The sequence below is a fragment of the Pan troglodytes genome, chromosome 2 (genome assembly GCF_028858775.2).
Source record: "Pan troglodytes isolate AG18354 chromosome 2, NHGRI_mPanTro3-v2.0_pri, whole genome shotgun sequence".
Taxonomy (NCBI): Eukaryota; Metazoa; Chordata; class Mammalia; order Primates; family Hominidae; genus Pan; species Pan troglodytes.
Genome location: NC_086015.1, coordinates 201535894 through 201559896, shown reverse-complemented (window position 1 = coordinate 201559896; position 24003 = coordinate 201535894). Strand labels below are relative to the sequence as shown.

The window sequence follows — 24003 nt, the reverse complement described above, 5'->3', positions numbered from 1 at the left end:
GTAAACTATGAAATTTCCATAACTTATGTCAGCAAAGTGGGAATACTGTACAGTGTGTGTTGAAGTTCCTATACAACATTGTTTATCTGCCTTTTGTTTGTTTGTAAGGAATGTATATACTAAAAGTTCTTCTTGCTGTCAAAAGAATATGTGTGAATAAGTCATTTTAACTTATTCTTCTGCTTTTCTTTTATCTTCCTGCCATCATCCCACAGCCTTACTTTAGAAATTTTTTTTTTAGAAAATTGAACAAGTGCTCCTTGTGGTGGCACATACCTCGAGGATGGGAGGCAGGGGTGGAAGGGTCACTTGAGGCCATTAGTTTGAAACCAGCCTGACCAACAAAGTGAGACCCCATGTCTACAAAACAATTTAAAAATTACCCAAGTATCGTCATGTATACCTACAGTCCCAGCTACCTCAACTTATGGAGAAAGTTCTGGGCCTGGAGAGGCTGCCGGGAGGTAGGAGCTGGGCCAAAAGATGTAAGCACATTTACATTTATTAGGCACTTTATTTCCATTATTACAGTGTAATATATAATACAATAATTATAGAACTCACCATAATGTCGAATCAGTGGGCGTGTTAAGCTTGTTTTCCTGAAACTGGATGGTCCCACCTGAGCGTGATGGGAGAAAGTGACAGATCAATAGGTATTAGATTCTCATAAGGACAGCGCAACCTAGATCCCTCACATGCACGGTTCACAACAGGGTGCGTTCTCCTATGAGAATCTAATGCTGCTGCTCATCTGAGAAGGTGGAGCTCAGGCGGGAATGTGAGCAAAGGGGAGTGGCTGTAAATACAGACGAAGCTTCCCTCACTCCCTCACTGGACACCACTCACCTCCTGCTGTGTGGCTCCCTACGGCTCCATGGCTCAGGGGTTGGGGACCCCTGCTCAATGCATCCAAAGCGACCCTTCCCAAAACAGTCTTCACAGTGGTCAAGGGCAGAAACCACTTAGCTCCTAAGGCATGTGCCTCAGCTGGCATTTCATCACAATCAACAGTAAGTGGTAGCTTGAGTCACTGTGAGGTCACCTACTGGAAGTCACCAGCATCCCATTTCCCACTGGCAAAGAGCTCAGCACTGCCCCCTGGGAAACCAAACCTATGCCCAAATCCCATCTGTGTGGGTTTACCTCCTGGGACCCTTCCTAACATATTAGTCAGAGTCCAATCAGGAAGCATAAACCACTCAAAAGTTTAAAGTGGTAAAATTTAATACAGAGAATTATTCATTATAACAGGTGAACAGCACAATGAGAGATTGGCTAGCACAAAGTAAAGACAACTCTAGAGAATATGGGACTAGCCCAGGCCAGGCATGGTGGCTGATGCCTGAAATTCCAGCAATTTGAGAAGCTAATGCAGGAGGATTGCTTAAGGCCAGGAGCTAGAGACCGGTCTGGACAACACAGTGAGACCCTGTCTCTATCCAAAAAAAAAGAAAAAAGTTAGCTGGGAGTGGTGGTGCACACTTGTAGTCCCAGCTACTCGGAATGCTGAAGTTTGAGCCTGGGAGGTCAAGGCTGCAGCGAGGCATGATTATGCCGCTACAGTCCAGCCTGGTGACAGAGCAAGACCCTGTCTCAAAGAACAAAACAACAACAACAACCACTTACAGGCAGAAAAGAGATACAGCTAATAAGCTAAGGAAAGATGTTGAAATGTGACAAGTAAAGTAACATGAGGTCTTTTATCTATTTAAAATAATCAAACAAAAAATGACTTACTAAATTATAATACCCTGTGCTGGCAAAGGTGCAGTGAAATGGGCACTTTCTTATACTATGAGGGGTGTTTAAATTGTGTATAAGCCTTCCAGGGTAAAGCCTGTCAATTTTTTAAAATAGTGGAGACAGGGTCTCACCATACTGCCATACTGCCTCCTCCAACTCTTGGCCTCAAGCAATCCTCCTCTCTTAGCCTCCCAAAGTGCTAAGATTATAGCTGGGAAGCACTCAAAACCCTGTCAACTTACATCAAGGGTAATGAGAATGTCCATTCACCATGACTCACAGTAATCTTACTTCTGGGGAGACAATTCAATCTAAACAAACGGTCATCTGTACACACACAGTAAAAATCTGGGAGTAACTGAAGACAGAGTTGGTAAGTGAAATAAGAAACAGTTCTAAGAAATTAAACAATGGTATCAATAGGCACGTGGTATAAAAGTTCAGTTGATGTTAGCGGCTACTTTTTTGTTGTTTTGAGACAGGGTCTCACTCTGTCACCCAGGCTGGAGTGCAGAGGCCTGATCATGACTCACTGCAGTCTCAGCCTCCCTGGGCTCAAGTGATCCTCCCACCTCAGCCTCCCAAGTAGCTGGGACTACAGGAACATGCCACCACACTAGGCTAATTCATGTATTTTTCTGTAGGGATGGTGACTCCCTTTGTTTCCAAGGCCTATCGCAAACTCTTGGCCTCAAGCCATCCTCCTGCCTCAGCCTCCCAAAGTGTTGCAATTACCAGTGTGAGCCACCACACCTGGCCAGCTGCTACTTTTAGCAATATTATTATTATTCCACTCAATTAAAAATTTGTATTTTCAAGGCTATGCAACAGTACGTATCCTACAGCGTAATTGTAAAAACACATACAGTCGTCGTTCCTCAGCATGCAGAATTAGTTCCAGCCTCCCATCTCTGCATATACCAAAATCCATGCTTACTCATGTTTCGCTGTCACCCCTCTGGAATCCATGTATACGAAAATTCCAAATAGTAGTTGGGCATAGTGGCAACCACGTGTAGTCTCAGCCACGTGGGAGGTTGAGGTGGGAGGATCGCTTCAGCCTGGAAGGTTGAGGCTGCAGTCAGCTGCGATAGCACTACTACACTCCAGCCTTGGACAACAGAGGGAGACCCTGTCTCAGAAGAAAAACAAAATAAAACAGGTTAGAAATTGTAATCTAACCCTAACCCTAACACCTTAACCCTAACCCTACCCTAACCCTAACCCCAACCCTAACCCCTAACCCCTAACCCCTACCCTAACCCTAACCCCTAACCACTAACCCCTAACCCCAAACCCTAAACCGAACCCTAACACGAACCCAAACCCTAACCCCTAACCCTAACCAATAACCCTAACCCTAACCCTAAACCCTAACCCCTAACCCTAACCCTTAACCCTAACCCCAAACCCTAACCCCTAATCCTAACCCTTACCCTTACCCTAAACCTACGCTAACCCTAACCCCAACCCCCAACCCCAACCCCTAACCATAACCCCCACCCCAACCCTAACCCCAAACCCCAACGCCAACCCCAACCCGAACACGAACACTAACCCTAACTCGTAACCCTAACCCTAACCAATAACCGTAACCCTAACCCTAAACCCTAACCCCTAAGCCAACCCCAACCTAACCCTAACCCCTAACCCTAACCCTAACCCAACCCTAACCTTTAACCCTTAACCCTAAACTCAACCCCAACCCAACCCTAACCCCAACCCCAACCCCTACCCCAACCCCAACCGCAACCCCAACCCTACCCTAACCCCAACCCAACCCTAACCCCAACCCCTAACCCTCACCTCTCACCCTCACCCTAACCCCTGACCCTCACCCCTCACCCTAACCCTTATATTAATATATTACTATATTGCCGATCTTATATTAATATTTTTGTATTGAGGCAGTGCATTATCATTACAGGTGCTCGTCATATCCGCAATGGGGGTGTCATATTTTGGGTGTCATGTCTGCACTAGGAATGCTGCGTTTGTGTTCTGAGGCTGCGATGTAGACCTCCCACTGCGGTCGCCTCACCTTCCATGCGCAGGATTCATGGGGGCTTTTGGTTTCTCTTTTTCCACACTGAACCCTTCTAACTGGACTCTGACCCTGATTATTCAGGGCTGCAAACAGGAAGCATTTTATTCACCGTCGCTGCGGTCCCGAGTTTTCCCAAAGCGAGGCGGTGCCCCCAAGGTCTGTGCTGAGGAGAACACTGGTCTGCCTACGCGGTTTCCCCCGGGTCTGTGCTGAGCAGAACGCAGCTCCGCCCTCGCGGTGCCGCCGGCCTGCCCGCCCGCCCGGGCCTGTGCTGCGGAAAACGCTGCTCTGCCTTCGTGGTATTGCCGAAATCTGTGCAGAGAGGCCCGCAGCGCCGGCGCAGGCGCAGAGAGGCCCGCAGCGCCGGCGCAGGCGCAGAGAGGCCCGCAGCGCCGGCGCAGGCGCAGAGAGGCCCGCAGCGCCGGCGCAGGCGCAGAGAGGCCCGCAGCGCCGGCGCAGGCGCAGAGAGGCCCGCAGCGCCGGCGCAGGCGCAGAGAGGCCCGCAGCGCCGGCGCAGGCGCAGAGAGGCCCGCAGCGCCGGCGCAGGCGCAGAGAGGCCCGCAGCGCCGGCGCAGGCGCAGAGAACGACGTCTCCTTTGTTCTTCGGTCTGTCTATGGCCTGCTGGTGTCTGCTGGTGTCTGTCCGTGTGCTCTTTCTCGACGTCCAGCTGTTTGTGTGTCTGCTCGCTACAGTCTCGGGTTTTTATGGCCACAGGATGGGGGGCCAAAAGGCAACATTTGGTCGGCAAAAACAGAAATGCCTGTCCTCATTTAGGTCCATGGGCACAGGCCCGAGGTTGGAGCCCTTGTCAGGGATCCTGCCCTTCTCTACTCAGCACTTCGCTGCCCCTCTCCTGAATCATATCAATTAAGAACTTTCTTCACCACCCCTTAGCTGTCATCCTTCTCTCTCCGCTATTCACCCAACATCATCCGGGACCAGAACTAATGTCAGCAAAGCAGGGGAAGGAACAAAACTTCTAAGAGTAGAACAAAGCATGAAAAAGCCAACCACACCCCTTTCTTCATTAAAGGCTTCCCTCTACCGTACTCGAAAACAACTTTGCCATTTTGATAATCAAATGAAAAAGTATACTTTCCAACTCTGTACTATTTGTACACTATTTGTACTTTCTAAATCTATACTATTCGTATTATTTAAAAGTGACCATAAGTATTGTAAACTAAGTTAACCAAGGTTTTGCCTGGGGGCAAGGGAAGACCAAATCCCATTATACAACATAAATAGTTGAATTCCACTTATGTGAAAACACACACATATATGTTTAAAAGGCATATATGTATAAAAATGGATATCAAATGGTGTGAAATAATTTGCACTAAACTGATAATTGAGGAAAAAATGTGAAGAGAAACTTCCACACCAAAAGCTTCATGGGCAAAAGAACCATATCTTCACATCCTTACCAGGATAAGCATTGCAGAGGCAGTACTTTGTAGGTATGTAGGAGCTCAGCAGTTATTGTTGAATGAATGAATGAATGACTTCTGCTTTACACTGTATATTTCTCTTAAGTTAATAATTAAAGACACTGGCTGGGCATGGTAGCTTATGCTTGTAATACCAGCACTTTGGGAGGCTAAGGCTGGCAGATCACTTGAGGTCAGGAGTTCAAGACCAGCCTGGCCAACATTGTGAAACCCTGTCTCTACTAAAAATACAAAAATTACCTAGACATGGTGGCACCCACCTGTAATCCCAGCTACTCAGAAGGCTGAGGCATGAGAATTGATGGAACCCAGGAGGTGGGCGGCTCCAGTGAGCTGAAACTGTGCCACTACACTCTAGCCTGGGCAGCAGAGTGATACTCTGTCTCAAAAATCAATCAATTAATAAATAAAATAAAATAAAAATTGAAGACTCTGGGCCAGGCACAGTGGCTTAAGCCTGTAATCCCAGCACCTTGGGAGGCCGAGGCGGGTGGATCACCTGAGGTAGAGAACTCGAGACCAACCTGACCTACATGGAGAAACCCCATCTCTACTAAAAATACAAAATTAGCTGGGCATGGTGGTGCATGCCTGTAATCCCAGCTACTAGGGAGGCTGAGGCAGGAGAATCGCTTGAACCCGGGAGGAGGAGGTTATGGTGAGCCGAGATTGCGCCATTGCACTCCAGCCTGGGCAACAAGAGCGAAACTCCGTCTCAAAAAAAAAAAAAATTGAAGACACTGCATTTGTGTGCTATTCATAAAATTAAAATCAACCAAGCAACCAATCAATCTACATGACAAATAACTAAGAAAACAGTACTACCAAAGCTCTAGAAACAAGCACTTTGAATTGAAGCAAGCCTTCTAAGGTATCAATAGACTAAATATTGAATCTTAAAAAAGATTTTACTCCAAATAGGTTAAATTTTTTATTCTTTTTGTTAAAAATGAGTAACACAAATGTATGCTACATTTTCTCTCATTTAAAGATTGAAGAGAAGTTTGTTAATCCAAAGCCAACAGGAAGCTCACAAGTAAGTCCACAGTGTATCTTCCAGAAACATTTTCTGCATAGGGTAAAACTACTGCTCACAGACATAAATACAAAGTGGCCACACTACACCAATTAAAATTGAGCCATAACTTTTATGAGCTTTAATACAACTACATTTTTAATGCTGCTTTTTGTCTCCTTGTTTACAAGACAAAGAGGTTTATAACTTTACTATTTGATGCTTACTTACACATTTAGGGAAAGGAGTTTTATAGAGACATAAAATTAGACATGGAGATTACTTCATTTTTAACTGGTTTTGAAAATATGTCTAATAGAGCACATTTTTATTTAGAAATAACAAACAGGTTAATATAAAAAAGAGAGATCATTATCTCTTAGTGTGTTCACCATGGTCTTGTTAACTAGAAAGAACTGCGAGAGAAGAAAGAACATTTAGGGACCAAGGTAAGTGTGCATATCTAGTATTTGCCTCATGTTGAAAGAGAAAGGCAGGGCTTCAGAATTCACTCTCATTCAGGTTTATAAAATTCAGGCAAAGAACATTTGCCCTCTGCTGGATTATTTTGGGAAAAATACAGATTTTCTTTTTTCTAACTATTAAAGGAGAATGGAAGAATAGAGTAACAAAGAGACAGAGGGAAAGTAAAAAAAAAAAAAGAAAAGAGGAAAAAAGGAAAGAATGAAGAAAAGAAGGGAGGGAAGAAAAAAATTAGAGAGGGAAGAATATATATACAGAAGGAAATAGATTACATTCGCATTGTTGCTGGAAATACTTAATTTAGTCTGGTACACACAGACCTCAAATTCTTCTATTCTATATTATTTTCTCAACTCAAATCTGAAAATGGTCCCCAGAATAGAAACCATTTAACTTTAGGCCTTTCTCTGGTACTAAAGTGACACTAGACTGATAGACAATTATGACCACTTTAATGGATGACTGGGTTATCATCATCCTATGAAAGTTAATTTTGGTTTTGAAAATTTAACAAGATTTCTGCAACCTTGATTAGGTATTCATTAATACAGTTTAAGGTGATGAATGCCTTCCAACAAGTAAAATATGAGTTTAAATTTGCATTCACTCTCCAAAGGGTTACACATTTCCTGAGAGTATCTACATATTCATAGGCAACACCGATGTGAATGTGACAGGCAAGTATTGGAGGGAGTGGCCAATGACTCACAGTTTTCTTGGCATTACAGTTAATGGGGAAACTTCTCTCCTGTCTTTGGAGTTCTTTATCTCAACATGACTAATTGCTTCATCCTCAAAGTCTCCTTTTCCAATACCCTGCCTCTCATTTTGAGCCCTGAAGGAGTCGCACATCCAAGTGCTCCCTCTCTCATAAGTTCCCGTGTGCTCTTAACATAATGACTACCTGAGACTTTCAGGAGAGAGTCCGAGGTGGAAGAGGTGTAAATACTCTAAGCAGCCTTATTACCTCTTCCACTCTCCACCTCTCCTCCACAGCATGTTTCCTAACTACTTCCAAAAGACTGAAACATTGGTGGATGGAACAGAGCTTAACCTTCACATGAAGATCTGTTGATGCCATCCTAAAATATCCTTAAATCCATCTCATTTTCTCCATTTCTCTGCCATCCTCACAGTCTAAGCCACTGTCTTCTGTCACCTGAATGACAGCCGTACACATCGAACTGGTGTCTCTCTTATCATACCCCCTTCAGACTATTTCAGGAGCTTTGGAGCAACACTTTTGGGGATTCGGATCTTGGATATGTCTTTCATTAGCAGTTGATCATGGACAAGTTAGTCTACTTTTGTGATCCACAGCTTTGTCATCTTAAAATTAGATGAATCTATCTCATAGATGTATTTCAAGCCAGACACACTCACATAAGTAGTATATAACTTGACCACAGAAGTTGCTCAAAATTAGCTATTTATGCTATTGTCTTTTAGGTAGATGTTACTCAAAAAATTTACAAACAGGATATGTAAAAATGTCATCATTAACTCAAATTCAAAATAGAACCATTTTAGTCTCTTATGAATGGTACAAACTAAGAATTATGGAGATTGGGAGGATAGAGATATCTTTTTCTGGAAGTGAGAAGATCTCCCAAAGAAAGCAAAAACTGGTGCATTTCTGCTTTTGTTTGTTTATATTTTTGCTAAGTTTAGAAAAGAGTTAAAGAGTAACAGCAATCCCTAATGGATAAAACAAAATTCTTTATCTATTAGGATAAAGAATTATTTACCCACAAAACTAGAGAAACCATTTATCCCTGGAGATTTTATTCCATATATTAAATATGATTTGTGTTGGGGGAATGTCTGCACACACACATTTTAGTTTGGATGAAAAGCAGCAAGGTTAATTTCTTTATTAGAAACTTCTGATTGGAAGTAAGAATTCTACACAGTCTATATTGTTGTAGAATGCCCCATTGGTTTGTTTGCCTGTATTCCCTGTGAGTTTACATTGCTAGGAGAAATTTCCACTTTCTCTCAGTTCTGCCTTCCTTTAGTTGGAATTCAGAGCACTAATAAACCCTTTCTTTGCCTTTCTTTTTCTCAATTCAGCACTTGATATCTTCCTTGGTAACATTATTCCCTTTCTTTTAGGATGTCTCTACTTTCAGTCCAAATACTTTGATAGGATAGTTAATTACTCTCTCTTCCTTATATAGCCATAGTGATTGGCTCCGAAACAGATGCAGAACAAAATAGACAATCACAATGCTTTTCAGAGACTTCAGAGATGGCTACATGGGGAGAGATGCTTTCTTTCTAGCCTTTAAACTGGGATAATTTCAACTGGGGAAGAATAGTTTCTATGACTGCACCTATATGGCTCAACAGTTTCACAATGCAAAAGAATAACATAGAAGGTGAAGCCAGACATGATGACTCATACCAGTAATTTCAGAACTTTGGAAGGCCAAGAGAGGAGGATCACTTGAGTCTAGGAGTTTGATTGAGACCAGCCTGGCAAACATAGCAAAACCTCGTGTCTACAAAAAACAAACAAACAAACAAAAAAAGTGAGTTGGATTTGGTGGCTCACATCTGTAGTCCCAGCTACTTGGGAGGCTCACACAGGAGGATTGCTTGAGCCCAAGAGTTTGAAGCTGCAGTGAACTGTGATCTTGCCACTGCACTCCAGTTTGGGCAACAGAGTGAGGCCTTGTCTCTAAAAACAAATGAACAAATAAAGAAGGTGCATGCAAAGATGAAGAAATTGAAAAGAAAAGAGAGACATAATTAAAACTTTAAAAACTCAGTTTTTTTTATTTCTAACCCTTGAATTTTTAGTTATAAGTAAGGTAAGGTATTCCTTTCATTTAAGCAAGTCTGACTTGAATTTTTAACACTGACATACATGAGTTCTCACTAATGGACATTTCTTTTATCAATATTACTTTTAAAAAATTTTTTTACAGGCTGGGCACAGTAGCTCATGCTTGTAATCCCAGCATTTTTTGGAGGCCTAGGTGGGAGGATCGCTTGAGTCCAGGAATTCAAGACTAGCCTAGGTGACATAGTGAAACTCTGTCTCCACAAAAAATTAAAAAAAAAATTAGCCGGGTATGGTGGTGCCCACCTGTAATGCCAGCTACGTTGGAGGTTGAGGTGGGAGGATCACTTGAGACCAGGGGGTAGAGGTTGCTGTGAGCTGAGATCACACCACTGCATTCCAGGCATTGTATTAACAAAAGGCAAAATATTCTTCTTAAATTTGAGGTTGTATGTAGGTTATTGTAGCTTAAATCATATAGATGATGACTGATTTACCCTTTTACTCTGCATGCAGCTTCTCCTGATCGAGTATCCTTTGTGTGAGAAGAGCAGATTGGGACTTAATGAGAATATCGCCTCAGAAAAATTGTATTTAGTGAAAGTAACATCACTCTGTATCTAATGAACAAAGCAGGGAGAGCCATTTACCTGGCTTTTCAAGACATTGTAAGTCCAGAAAAATTAGGAGTAAGCAAAGAAATCATGACTCCACGTGAATGTTAGCTAGGAGGCAAGTGAATATTAATGTCATAGATGACATTCCTCTGAAGGCACAGGGATAGATGAACACGCTGAGAGCACTGGACAAGCCTTTGTGATCGATGTGGAGCAGAGCCACCATCAAGTCTCAAATCACAAAAGCCTGACGTACAAAGACACCTGGGCATTCTGGTGACCCAGGGCTCCCTGCCACAAGAAGTGCTGTTGGAGCTCTTAGAATCAATAATTGGCACTGAGAAAATTGGCATTCCATCTCCTGAAGTTTCAGTCTGTTCTTTGAGCATATTATGATGAGTAGAGCTCACGTGGATGAATCTGTTAGAAGAAAATGAAGTGTTTAACCATCTTTTTTTTTCTTTTTATCTTTTTTTTTTTTTTTGAGACAGAGTCTCGCTCTGTTGCCCAGGCTGGAGTGCAATGGCGAGATCTTGGCTTACTGCAGCCTCTGCCTCCTGGGTTCAAGCGACTTTCCTGTCTCAACTTCTCAAGTAGCTGGGATTATGGGTGCCCGCCACCATGCTTGGCTAATTTTTGTATTTTTAGTAGAGACGGGGTTTTTCCATGTTGACCAGGCTGGTCTCAAACTCCTGATCTCAGGTGATCTGCCCGCCTCGGCCTTCCAAAGTGCTGGGATTACAGGCATGAGCCATCACACCCAGCCTCCAAGAAAAATTCTTATGCATGAAGCCTTGCTTTTATCTACTTTATCTTCTATGCCAAAGTGACATGTGCAAAATAAAAATGTCACCATAATACCTCTTAGCTTAAAAGTCATCATTAGCTCTCATCTTTTATAGGGTCAGCTCTGGGCCCTTAGCAAGACACAAGATGCATTTCCTATCCTAGTCCTTAAATGCCACTAGAGGCCTTTCTTTTCCATTAGTCCCCTTGCCCAAGAATACACAGTGGCTCGTAATGTGCTGTATTACACCTTTGACATTGCTTATCCTGTGCCCTGCCTCAGATGTCCTGTACACCATTATTCCCTGGACAATGCCTGCTCATCCTGCAGAACTCCATCTGAAGTCTTATTTTCTTGCAAAAAAATAAAAAAAAATAAAAAGCCTTCTCCAGACCTTCACGTTCTCATCAAGTTCTCTTTTTCCCTATCTCTATGGCACCCCTATGCACTTATGGAAATCATGTGGCCCTGTGTTTGTTCAATATTCGTTATACTTGACCCATTTCAGGGTAAAGACATTGTCTTATTTACCTTCCAGGCCCAGAGAAGCATTCAATATGTATTTGTACAATGAATGAACAACAGTTACTAATAGCCTGTTCAATGCTATTCTCCTCCTGCTTGGACTTCCTTGTGTGCCAGGTAAGTTATTAGGATGTTAATCTCAGTTTTATTTTTCCCATATTGTATCTTCCTTTTCCCAGGCAAACAGCTAGACCTTTGTACTCACTTGCAGTGGTTCCCTAGGACGACTGTAACAAATTACCACAAAGTACATGGCTTAAAACAAAAAACAACACAACTCTATTTTCTCACAGTTCCAGAGGCTGGAACTTTGGAATTAAGGTGTTAGCAGAGCCACGCTTCCCCTGAAGGCTCTAGGGAAGAATCTGCCCTGACTCTTCATGGCTTCCAGAGATTGCCACCAAGCTCTGATGTTCCTTGGATTATAGTTTCATCATTCTGATTTCTTTCCCTGTTTTCACATGAACATTTCCCCTCTGTGTCTAAGCTGTACCTCTAAATCTCTCCCTCTCCTTATAAGGACACCAGTTATTGGATTTAGGGCTCACCCTAATCTAGTATGACCTCATTATAGCTGGATTACTTCTGCAAACAGTTTATTTCCAAATAAGGTCCTCTTTACAGGCACCAAAGGTTAGGACTTCAACATATCTTTTTGAGGGACACAATTCAACCCATAACATGTATCTGTGGTGAGGACTATATTATAGGGTCGGAGGCAGATGTTGCCTTTAGACAGCTTGTTTTCCTGGATTCCTGCAGAAGTTAGTGTGGTAACTGTGCTTCTTGTTGAAACTATGAGGGGGGATTAGTAAGCAGAAAAGAGGGACTAAGGCAAGGAGGGAGTCAGCGGGGAAGAGACAGAGAGAGAGAGAGAACCCTGCAGGAGCCAAAAACCATACTTTAGCAATTTTCAGGGAAATGAGAAGATCTGAGGAAAAAAATGAACTCAGAAAACTCCCACTACCAGCCTCCTGCCTTTCATAGGGCAAATGGTCTCAACAATTAAGATATTGACCAACCACCACCACGATTATCTAAAGAAGGCATTTTCCCCATTTTCCAACACTCCCATGGGCTTAGATTGGCACTTGCAGGGGCTTTGTTTTGGAAGTCCTGGCTAAAGAGATTGTTGATCCTAGTATCCATGTACAAATACCTTTGACTTCTTTTCACAAAATGAAAGCCTTCCCAATGCTGATGGAGTTGGTTCATTGCCTATCAGAGCACAAACTGTAAATAAATATTGCTAAAAATACCCGGAACCTTTTTATTAAATGTTGGTGCCTCAATATTGATTTCGCAGGAGACCAAAATTTAATACGGAGACCAGCAATTTTAAGTAGGCCATGCTGGGTAGCTGCTGTGCTCTGCTCTAACTAGTAGGCACTGGCTGGAGTCTGGGACCTGTCCTCATCCACAGTCAGAGCAGACCGAATACACTGATCTCCTCCCAGAATCTGGAGAGGTCAACCTGTTCTTCAAAGCAGTGGTGGATTGGGGTTGGGGTAGGGGACAAAACAGATACAGCACCAAACATGAAAAGCATTGATTTATCTCTCTCTGCTAATGCATGTGAAGTGTTAATCCTGGGGTTGAAAGTTGGCAGAGGGCATTCTGATATGGCCTTCTTAGAACTTTCTTGGTGTCCTGCTATGACATAAAGCTCTTGAGCCTCCTCTCTTGCAAGGCTTTCTTTCAGTATGCTTTGGATTTTCTGTTTTTTCCTTTAAGACTTATGTAATGAATTTCTTTCTCCTTCTCACTTCGATTGTATATTTCCTGACATAACCTCTTGTGAAAGGAGGTAAAACTTTGAAAGTAAAAATACTGGGCAGAGTGAACAAATGGCAAAAAGGTGAGGAGTTTTGCGGTGAACAGGTGGACAGTTTAGCACAAGGTGGTGGATATGGAAAGTGACAGAAGGTTCCAAGATGATGAAACATCAAACCACATGTTTTCTTTAAAAAGAAGTTTTTCATGCCAAAAAATACTTTAATAATGAAAATGACAGAGGTATAGAACTGTTATCTCATGTTTTCCAAGGTGTACTCCTTTGCAAAATAGTTTTAAAATATTCTCAAGCAATAACAGAATTCAGTGGTCCAAGATCTTTGTGAAACCTGCAGGCCACCCGTCTGACTTAGACAGCCACAATGCCCACCAGTGTATGAGAAGTTCTAAGAAACTCTGCAGAAAGGACAACGTTTAATCGAGTGGGTCTAAATTTGTTTGATCATATACTCCTTTTCTGGGTAACACCTATGGACACCCCTACAACTGATGCTCCAAGGAACGTACTTTGGGATATGGTCATAAGGTAGACATAAATTTACAGAAACAAGGCAAAACAAAACAAAACAAAATGACAGCTATTATTAGAAACAGGCAAAGCGGTCTGAATTCCCAGGCCCTTCAATGGTCTTGTATTATGCACTTCACTTGGGAAACATAAATTAGAAGTCCTGGAACTTCCTAAGAAATTTCTTCCCAACCCTAATCTGTTCCTTAATGTGTGACTTGGATGAACAAGATTTGATAAAGCAGGCAGAATGATAATGTTTTATTTGTAGGTGTAAAGGAAAAAAAAGATGGTTGTATAACAATGTGAATATACTTAACTGAATTGTACCATTAAAATTTTTATACTATGTATATTTTACCACAGTGTTTTAAAATGAGAAAAAAGATACATGAAGAAAAGTGGTCCTGTTAGCAGTCTCCCCAAAGTGTTCTTATGATGGCACACCCTCCTTATGTAAGTAAAGGAGTAGCCTTCCAAACTGCAATAATAAATGTCCTGAGTTATCAAAACAGGAAACCTAGTGCTTTTGCTTTAATGAACACCATAGAACACACATGGTTTTGTAAAGTATCTTTGTCTTCATTGGTTTTATGTAATGCAGCCTCTTTACCTTGTTTTTATTTCCTTGAAATAATTATTTTTTTAATGTAAAAGAACAATAAGTAACTTATCTTTGGCGTGTCAGCACTTTAACAAAGAGATTGCCTTTCATAGGGGAGCCATTTTCCATTTTGTCACAGCTACAGTTGCGCTGAATTAAAATATACATTTTCCTAGTTGTTTTCATTTGCTTTTACAGAGAAAATTTTATAGGTAGAGATTTTGATAAGTTGGAGAATTTTTCTTATTTGCTACAATTTCATCTTCAGGTGTGTTCAAAATAAGATTGCATTTGAAAATACTTGATTATAATTAGGCAGTTGAAGAAGCATAGGGATTCTAAGCTTACTGGAATATAATGCATGTGGTTGGCATGTTTAAAGCCTTCTTAAGTGACCTCTGACATCTGATTTCAGCAATGCAAAAAGAAGGTTATAATATATTAGTAATATGACAGAAAAGCTATATAGGTATCCAAAATGAAACTTCAAAATATTTAATCATTGAAATATTTTTGAATTAAAGTGTAATTTACTTTAGTATAATAGAGGTATTACAAAAAATAATTGTACAACTTGAGTGTAAAAGAGTTCATATAAATTAGTTACATATGTCTTTGAAAAATTTTTTAGTTTATAAATCCAATCATAATTTGCCCCTAGTAGAACAACAAATAATTTAGGAAGATTTTTTTTGTTTTCTTAGAAGTATTGCTGTAGCATATTAATTTCAATCTTGAATCAAAATTTAGATTTTTGATCAAATTCCAACATGCTTCACAAAAGAATTTTTTCTTCTGCAGTGAATACATTCCATGTGCTATGACTTCATTGTTGGATGCTGGTATGTCTTAACTATAATCAGAGTAAACATGTTTTTCTCTATGTTTCAGCCATAGCAATATGAAGCAGGAGTCTGGAGACTTGGGTTAGATGACCAGTTATGGTTAGGAAACCTGTAGCCTATTACTTACTATAAATTTTTATCCCCTTAAACAATTGTTATGAGGCTTAAATGAAAAAAATGTGATCATACTAGTAGGTAATTTAACACTTAATGTTCTTGGCAAATAAATGCTCTCAGATAGCATTAACCATTGTTATTTATCATTATTATTTATTCATTCATTCTTTCAGAAACTATTGACTATATAACTTGTTGTAGCTGCTTGGGATATAGCAGCAATCAAGAATGACAAGGTTTCTGCTTTCATTGAACTTGTAATTATAATGAGAAAATAACAAATAAATGTAATTATTGAGTAAACAACATATGTTAAAAAGTGGTAAGTGCTGCAGAAAAAATTGAAGGAAAACAAGGGAAAAGGAATTGATGTGTCAGGTGGCAGCTGGTTGGAAAATTAAATAGAGTGCTTTTCATAGGACTCGTTGATAAGATGAGATTTGAGTGAAGACTTGTAGGAGGAAATAAGGTGGGAAGAACTTTCAGGAAGAGATAATAGGAAAAGAAAACCATAAAGAACAAGCTGATGTGGGCTTTTGAGTACAATAGGCAGGCCATTGTGACTGGACTGAAGAGACTGAGGGATACAGAAGATGGAGATAAGGTCAGGGAAAGGTTGAGGGTGGGCGTGGAGTCAGACCTTGGAGTTCCTTCCTAGTAAGGATTTGGGCAATTACTTTGAGTAAATAATGAGACACGGTAGAATTTTGAAAAAAGAAATGACACTTGGCTGCTTGGATAATTATCTTTGCTAGAACAATGAATACTATCTATGGCCCAATGTCTTGCCTTGTCAGTTAATATTTATTGAGCACATTTTCAGGCACTGTGAATTGAAGAATTGACAATTGTTTGATTAAAATATATAATATTAACTCAATTACTTAAAATAACAAAAACAATAACAAAAATACCCAACTAAAAATTCTCAATTTTTTTTCTGAATCATCCAAATAAGTGTCACCATAGAAATTAAAAAGGACTCTGCAAATAATTTGCATCATTCCCTTTGATATATCCCACTCCTATGTATTAAATAAAGTTGGTATTTTTTTCAATCCTGTATTAGTCTTAAAAATAAAGTTTGATGTCAGCAAGTTTGTTGCTATCAAGTTTAACAGATTTTTTTCTATTTAGAGTCTAAGAACAATTTTAACTCTCAAAATAAAAAGTAATAAAATATTCATTTCATGCTAAACTTGCTGTAGTGCTAGCTTCTAATTATGGTATAATTTCTAGTAAATATTTTTAAATGTAAATTCAACTAGGCTGTAATTTTTTTCATGTTTCATCTCTTCTCAGAAGTGTGATAGAGCTGAAAGGATATGGGATCTTGAACAAGTTTCATAATTTCTCTGAGCCATTCCTGATTTAAAAAATTTATTTTAGGTTGGGGGTACATGTGAAGATTTTTTATATAGATAAACAAGTGTCACGGGGGTTTGTTGTACATATTATTTCATTACCCAGGTATTAAGCCCAGTACCCAATAGTTATCTTTTTTGCTCCTCTTCCTCTTCACACCCTCCTGCCTCAAGTAGACACCAGTGTCTGTTATTTCCTTCTTTGTGTTCATAAATTCTCATCATTTAGCTCTCACTTTTAAGTGAGAACACGTGGTATTTGGTTTTCTGTTCCTGCGTTCATTTGCTAAGTACAATAGCCTCCAGCTCCACGCATGTTTCCGCAAAAGACATGATGATCTCAATGAAACAGAAAATCAATACTAATTTTACAAGAATTAATTCAGATAAAGTTTGTAAATGCTTTAGCGCTATACTATCATATATTAGATTGCTAACAAATGTTTATTGAATAGCTTGAAGCTGAATTATTTATTTTAGCTAAATGAAAGGATTTTTCTTTAGCCTGGTATAAGTGAATCCTCTGTCTCTGCTTCATCTTTCAGCATGTCTGCCATTAGATCCTGCCCTTTTAATTTAAATGTTCTCAGGATCCATTGTCTGGATTATTTCATAAACATTTTAATTAACTGGGCTTCACCCTGGGTCATTCTTTAAAACTGTGTTCTTCTGTTCCTTTATGGCTCAAAATGGTTACCTATATCCAGCATGGCAAAAGAGATTAACATTATGAGTCAATTTTGATAGTTTACATCAACAATTAAGTAGTCTTAGGTTCTACCTGGCTTCAGGGAGATGAAGAGCTTTGATCAAATTGTGGTATCTGCTATGGAATGCAAGTTGAGGCCCTTATTCCAAATATTTGGTGACCTTCACCTCTCAAATCAAGTTTAAACTATTTAGCCTATATTTGAAGACTTTTAATAATTGTTTACTATGCTCCCTATCCAAACTCACATCCCTTTTTCCTCCAAGTAAATCCATTATCTTGTCTTTTGAATACATATTAGATTCATAAACGTCTCCCTAATGGTACCTGATATGGTTTGGCACTGTGTCCCCACCCAAATCTCATCTCAAATTGCATCTGTAATCTAAATGTGTCAAAAGAGGGAGGTAATTGGATCATGGAGGAACTTTCCCTCATGCTGTTTTGTGATGGTGAGTTTTCATGAGATCTGATAGTTTTATAAGTGTTTGGAAGTTCCTCCTTCATTTCTCTCTCTCCTGCTGCCTTGTGAAGAAAATGTTTGTTTCCCTTTGGCTTTGCCTCATGATTATAAGTTTCCTGAGCCCCTCCAACAAGCCACGTGGAACTGCGAGTCAATTAAAATGTTTTGCTTTATAAATTACCCAGTCTCTGGTATTTCTTTATAGCAGCTTGAGAATGGACTAATACAGTAAATTGGTACAAGGAGTTGGGTACTTATACAAAGATAACCTGAAAATGTGGAAGCAATTTTGGAACTGGGTAACAGGCAGAGGTTGGAACAATTTGGAGGGCCCAGAAGAAGAGAGGACAATGTAGGAAAGTTTGGAACTTCCTAGAGACTTGTTGAATGGTTTTGACCCAAATGCTGATAATGATGTGGAAAATGAAGTCCAGGCTGAGGTAGTCTCAGATGAAGATGAGGAGCTTCTTGGGAACTGGAGCCGAGGTTACTCTTGCTACACTTTAGCAAAGAGACTGACAGCATTTTTCCCCTGCCTTAGAGATCTTTGGAACTTTGAACTTGAGAGAGATAATCTGAAATTGGAATTTATGTTTAAAAGGGAAGCAGAGCATAAAAGTTTGGAAAATTTGCAGCCTGATGACGTGATAGAAAAGAAAACCCCATTTTCTGGGGAGAAATTCAAGCCAGCTGCGGAAATTTGCATAAGTAATAAGAAGCCTAATATTACTCACCAAAACAATGGGGAAAATATCTCCAAGGCATGTTAGAGATCTTGGAGGCCTAGGAGGAAAAAATGGTTTCATGGGCTTGGCCCAGGGCCTTGCTGCTTTGTGCAGTCTTGGGACTTGGTGCACTGCATCCAGGTGTGGCTAAAATGGTCCAAGATACAGCTTGGGCCATTGTTTCCAACATATGGAAGCCTTGGCAGCTTCCACTAATGTCAGAAGGGAAGAATTGAGGTTTCAGAACCACTGCCTAGATTTCAGAGGATGTATGGAAATGCCTGGACATACAGGTAGATGTCTGCTACACAGGCAGAGCCCTCATGGAGAACCTCTGCTAGGATAGCATGGGAGGGAAATGTGGAGTTGGAGCCCCCACACAGAGTCCTCACTGGGGTTCTAGTGGAGCTGTGGGTAGCAGGCCACCATCTTCCAGATCCCTGAATGGTAGATCCACTGACACCTTGTACTGTGCACGTGGAAAATCCACAGACACTCAATGGCAGCCTGTGAAGGAGCTGCCCAAGGCCATGGGAGCCTACCCGTTGCATCAGCATACCCCAAATGTGAGACATGGAGTCAAAGGAGTTCATTTTGCAGCTTGAAGATTTAATGAAATGCCCTGTGGGATTTCAGACTTGCATGGGGCCTGTAGCCCCTTTGTTTTGCCCAATTTCTCCCATTTGGATGAGTGTATTTATCCAATGCCTGTGCCCCCATTGTATCTTGGGAGGAACTAACTTGTTTTTTATTTTACTGGCTCATAAGTGAAAGGGACTTGCCTTGTCACAGGTGAGACTTTGGAATTGGACTTTTGAGTTAATGTTGGGATGAGTTAAGACTTTGGGGACTGTTGGGAAGGAATGGTTGGTTTTAAAATGTGAAAAAAACAGGAGATTTCGGAGGGGCCAGGGGAAAAATGATATGATTTGGCTCTGTGTTCCCACACCAATCTCATCTCAAACTATAATTCCCACATTTTAAGGGAGGGAGGGACCTGTAATCCCCATGTCTTGAGGGAGGGAGATGATTGGATCGTGGGGTCAGTTTCCCCCATGCTGTTCTCATGAGAGTGAGTGAGTTCTGACGAGATCTGATGGTTTTATAAGTGTTTGGAACTTACTCCTTCGTTTCTCTATCTCCTGCTGCATTGTGAAGAATGTGCGTGCTTACCCCTTTGCATTCCACCATGATTGTATGTTTCCTGAGGTCTCCTCAGCCATGTGGAACTGTGAGTCAATTTAACCTCTTTCCTTTGTAAATTACCCAGTCTTGGGTATTTCTTTATAGCAGTGTGAAAATGGACTAAAACAATAATGCATATCTTTCTTGGCCATTGTGAAATATTTCTGTTGTCTTTTCCATCAATTCAACCTCATCCTTGAAGATTCCACTAAAACCTACCTTTCTTAAGGGACTTCTTGTCACTGCTGTGGCTTGCCTTTGTCTGCCTTTGTCTCTCCCTTCTCTGAACTATTATGATAATTACTGTGTGTTGCTCATTGGAGGAACTCATGATTTATCATTTATCATGCCATCTAGTTGTAATGCACAGGGCAATGCAGAGCATTGTAGTTCTTGAGCCCAGCCCAGGGAAACTGGCAGAGATTAGGATGTGGATATAAATATTTTCAAATGGTGATCAGTAAATAGCTGCTAACCATTTTCACTGTAATTCCGTGAGAAAATGTGTACTCTAACAATATAGGAAAGGTACCTTAAAAACATATCCACAGACTATCCATTTACAAAATACGTAAGCACAGTAGAAGAATGTGAGAATTAAAAAAAATTTGAGAACTAACACTATGAGTCAGAGCTTTGAGATCTGAAGATTTCAGCCTTCTTTTAATGCAAATATCTCAGAAACTTCAGCAAAGAAAATAGGGACATTGAGTGACATGGTATGGATGGATGCATCTTTTGATTTAACTTGTCTATTTTGCTTTATTCAATAATATATTTTTCCTCCTCCTTTTCACATCATTGACTTTTAGTTTAATGGTTTTCAAAGTGTGTGATGGGGCTTTAGACGTGGATATAGACAGACAAAAAGTTTCTTTGTCTTTCTATCCCACGACTATATTTTGCACAAGGTCAATAACAGGCTTCAGTGTTTTTACAATTACCAAGAGGATGGGATTTGTTATTGTGTGCAGATAAATGTGCTGATGCCTCCATTATTTATGGGATGAGATAAAAGTCATGCAGCCTTCTGAGACAAAAGGCAGGTATATGTTTTATATCTATGTTTTTAATGAGCTCTGTCATAGACATTGTACCTTCTATAGCCCAGGGATTACCTAATGTAAATTTCAGGTGGAGTAAAACTGTCAACATTTAATATTTTTTATGACTTACATTTATGCAGCTAGGGGACAAACACCTCACTTTAGAAAACTGTGTGTACTAGGTAGAGTGAAATTGGTTTTCTCATTTTATTTTCTTAAAGTATCCAGTGTTTATGTTAGAGAAAAACAATACCCTTAAGCTTAGGGGTGGTTTCTAAATTTTAAGGGCCTTTATGTGAAAGAAAAAAATGTTCCCAATGATTAAAATGCTTTAGAAATATTTTAACGTATAAAATCTGATTTCATAAATTTAGAAAATAAAAATATTTGTCTTTATTTTAAAGTAAATAGAGGCCAGGCGCAGTCCCTTACACCTGTAATCTCAGCACTTTGGGAGGCTGAGGCAGGAGGATCGCCTAAGCCTGGGAGATGAGGCTGCAGTGAGCTATGACAGCACCACTGCACTCCAGCCTGGGCAACAGAGAGAGACGCTGTCTCAAACATTAATAAATAAATAAATACATAAATAAAGCACATGGGATATGCTGTCAGCTAACGACAAGGGCAATAGTCTCGATCAATTCTCAGCAGAATCTTATTCCTACTTTTTGTTATTGTTTTTCTTGTGGTAAATTAGGGTTCAAGTGTGGCCGTGAAGCAGAGAAAGGTAATCTAGTTGCAAATAACAAAATATATCTAATTCACAGCTAATGCTGGCAAGGTTATGTGGGTCAAGGCACTGTCAGGAACTATTGATGATGGTATAAAATGTTGTAATTTTCTGGAGAGAAATTTCATAATATATTCCAAAAAGCTTTAAAATATTTATACCGTTTGAATAATTCAACATCTAGAAATGTATGCTAAAGCAATGGCTTATATTTAGTGGTAAAATTAAGAAGCAGTCTCTTTGAAATCAGGAAGAAAATATGCCCATTAAAACAGCTTGGAGTAGGGGAGGTATAGAGAGATTGGTTAATTGATACAAAATACAGTTAGATATAAGGAATAAGCAAGGTGGCTATAATTAACAATAATATGTTGTATATTTCAAAATCGCTAGAAGAGAAGATTTGAAATGTACCCAACACAAAGAAATGGTGAATGTTTGAGCTTATAGATATCCTAAATACCCTGATTTGATCATTATGCATTGTATGTTTATCAAAATAGCACATGTGCCCCATAAAGATGTACAATTTAACTTAAAATAAAACAGTATAATCAACATGTTACTAAATTTCCCAGACAATGCAATAAGATATGAAACATAAATGGAAAGTAGATATATTAGAAAGAAAGACGCAAAATTTTAATTACAGCTGATAGGATTGTCTCCATAAAAATTCAGGAAATTCTACAGCTAAACTATTACAGCTAATTAGATTTTAGCAATGTAGGTGAATGTAAGAGATCCATACTAAAAAAAAAGTCAGAGTCTCTGCGTAGCAGCAATTAGAAAATATAATTAAGAAATAAGTAGAGACAACCATCAGAATTATATATTAGTATCTAATTACAGCAATGTTTAGATTTAAAATAATCAAGAGAATCCTAAATGTAAAGCACTAGGAAAATAGTGACATACATTATGATATATTTCTACAATGGAATATTGCTCCAGTCAGAGACCCTAAAGAAAACACATAATTGTCACAAATGTAAGCTATTTGAAGAGGATCTAAGTGTGTGACAAGAAATCATAAGGAATGCAATGTCCGGGCTGGAGTGGATAAGGAGTAATTAACAAAATCTGGATGAAAAGTGACTCTCCTTGAGAGCAGCAGCCAATCAGAGTTAATCCAGTAAGAAGGAACAAGGTGAATACAAATGCCTGACTTCAGGCCTCCTCCTTTCTCTGCTATTTTACCCTAGTTCCCCATTGTCCAAACCCACCTGAAACCAGAGATCTAAGGAGCTGTTTTATTTCATATACACAGATTAGCTCCAGAAAGAAAGCAGTGTGAAAAAGATGAAACACAGATTTGAAAGGTAAAATGGGAAATACTGTGCAGTTATTTAAAATTATATATTCACAAGTGATTTAGTGAATGGGAATATGTTTACTCTGAATACAGTAAAAAAAAGTAAGATGTATACAATAAATAATTATATACTCAATGAAATTCCCATTCTTCTCTCTCAAGCAATCTTGAAGATCAGACAGAAAACCAGGCTATGAATCAAAGAAGAAAATCAAAATCACACTTCATAACTGCTTCAGTAACCCTTGGCAACAGACAACACACTGGATTTTGGCTAATAACACTAAAATTTTTGCTGGTGAGGTCTTCAGAAACTGGATAGATGTGAAACCACCAGAACAGAAGTGGAGCGGGCATGATATCTGTTTCTTCAATTTGTAGTTTTATAGTCAAAAACTGGCATGTATATACTTAATTGGTAACATGTAAGTCACGTGCCTCTATCCCAACTCTAAGAGAGGTTGAGAACTTAATTTCTGGCTTCTACCTTGGGAAGGATCAGACTTATAAGCTGGAAAATTAGCCAACATACACAGGATATTCAAAGCTTCTAGGCAGTCAAAATACTGTCAAGTCGTAAAACAGACATGAAAAAACCTTTTTTTCTCTCCTAAATTTAAAAAAATATAATTTTTGTAAAACATTGTATGTGGCTTTCCATAAAATTAAAAGAGTCTTGGGAGAGAGAACATCTCATATGCTTCCTAGTGAATTACTTCCACACTAAAGCAATTAATGAAAATGAAAATACCGTGTATAACATTTTTAAAGCAGCCTTTTCACTGATAAATATGTTTTAGGTATATATACAGCTATGGAAAAGTTTTCCTCATAACAATTCCATTTTATCTCAGGTATAATCTGTCAGGAGAAATTATTTCTTGTTGCTAAAAATGGAACAAAACGTTTGAGCTAAAGAAACACATTTCTCATTCAACACACACATCCACAGTAGTTTCTTCTCATGCCAAAGTGAGCAAATCTACACTTGGGATTGTACAATTTTTATGAAAGTAATTAACACATAAAACATTTAAAAGAAAATTAATTTTCTTACCTGTAATTAATATCTATCACTTTGGCACCTACTAACAAAATTTTCTACTTAATGGTGATGTTTCAAAATATGGTCCTGCTC

At 39.6% G+C, this 24003-nt stretch overlaps 2 long non-coding RNA genes across 2 annotated transcripts; one reads left to right on the top strand and one right to left on the bottom strand.

The window, feature by feature from the left end:
- Positions 1 to 428: 428 nt before the first annotated feature.
- LOC129143567 (uncharacterized) lies at positions 429 to 4183 on the bottom strand. Its single transcript, XR_008547199.2, has 4 exons — positions 3788 to 4183; positions 2684 to 2878; positions 565 to 622; positions 429 to 471 (listed from the first exon to the last, which is right to left on the bottom strand). It is a non-coding gene; the product is annotated as an uncharacterized LOC129143567 (long non-coding RNA).
- Positions 4125 to 23561, top strand: LOC134809643 (uncharacterized). The gene is made up of 5 exons (XR_010155907.1): positions 4125 to 4150; positions 4377 to 4399; positions 7360 to 7420; positions 22821 to 22872; positions 23028 to 23561. It is a non-coding gene; the product is annotated as an uncharacterized LOC134809643 (long non-coding RNA).
- The last annotated feature ends 442 nt before the right edge of the window (positions 23562 to 24003 follow it).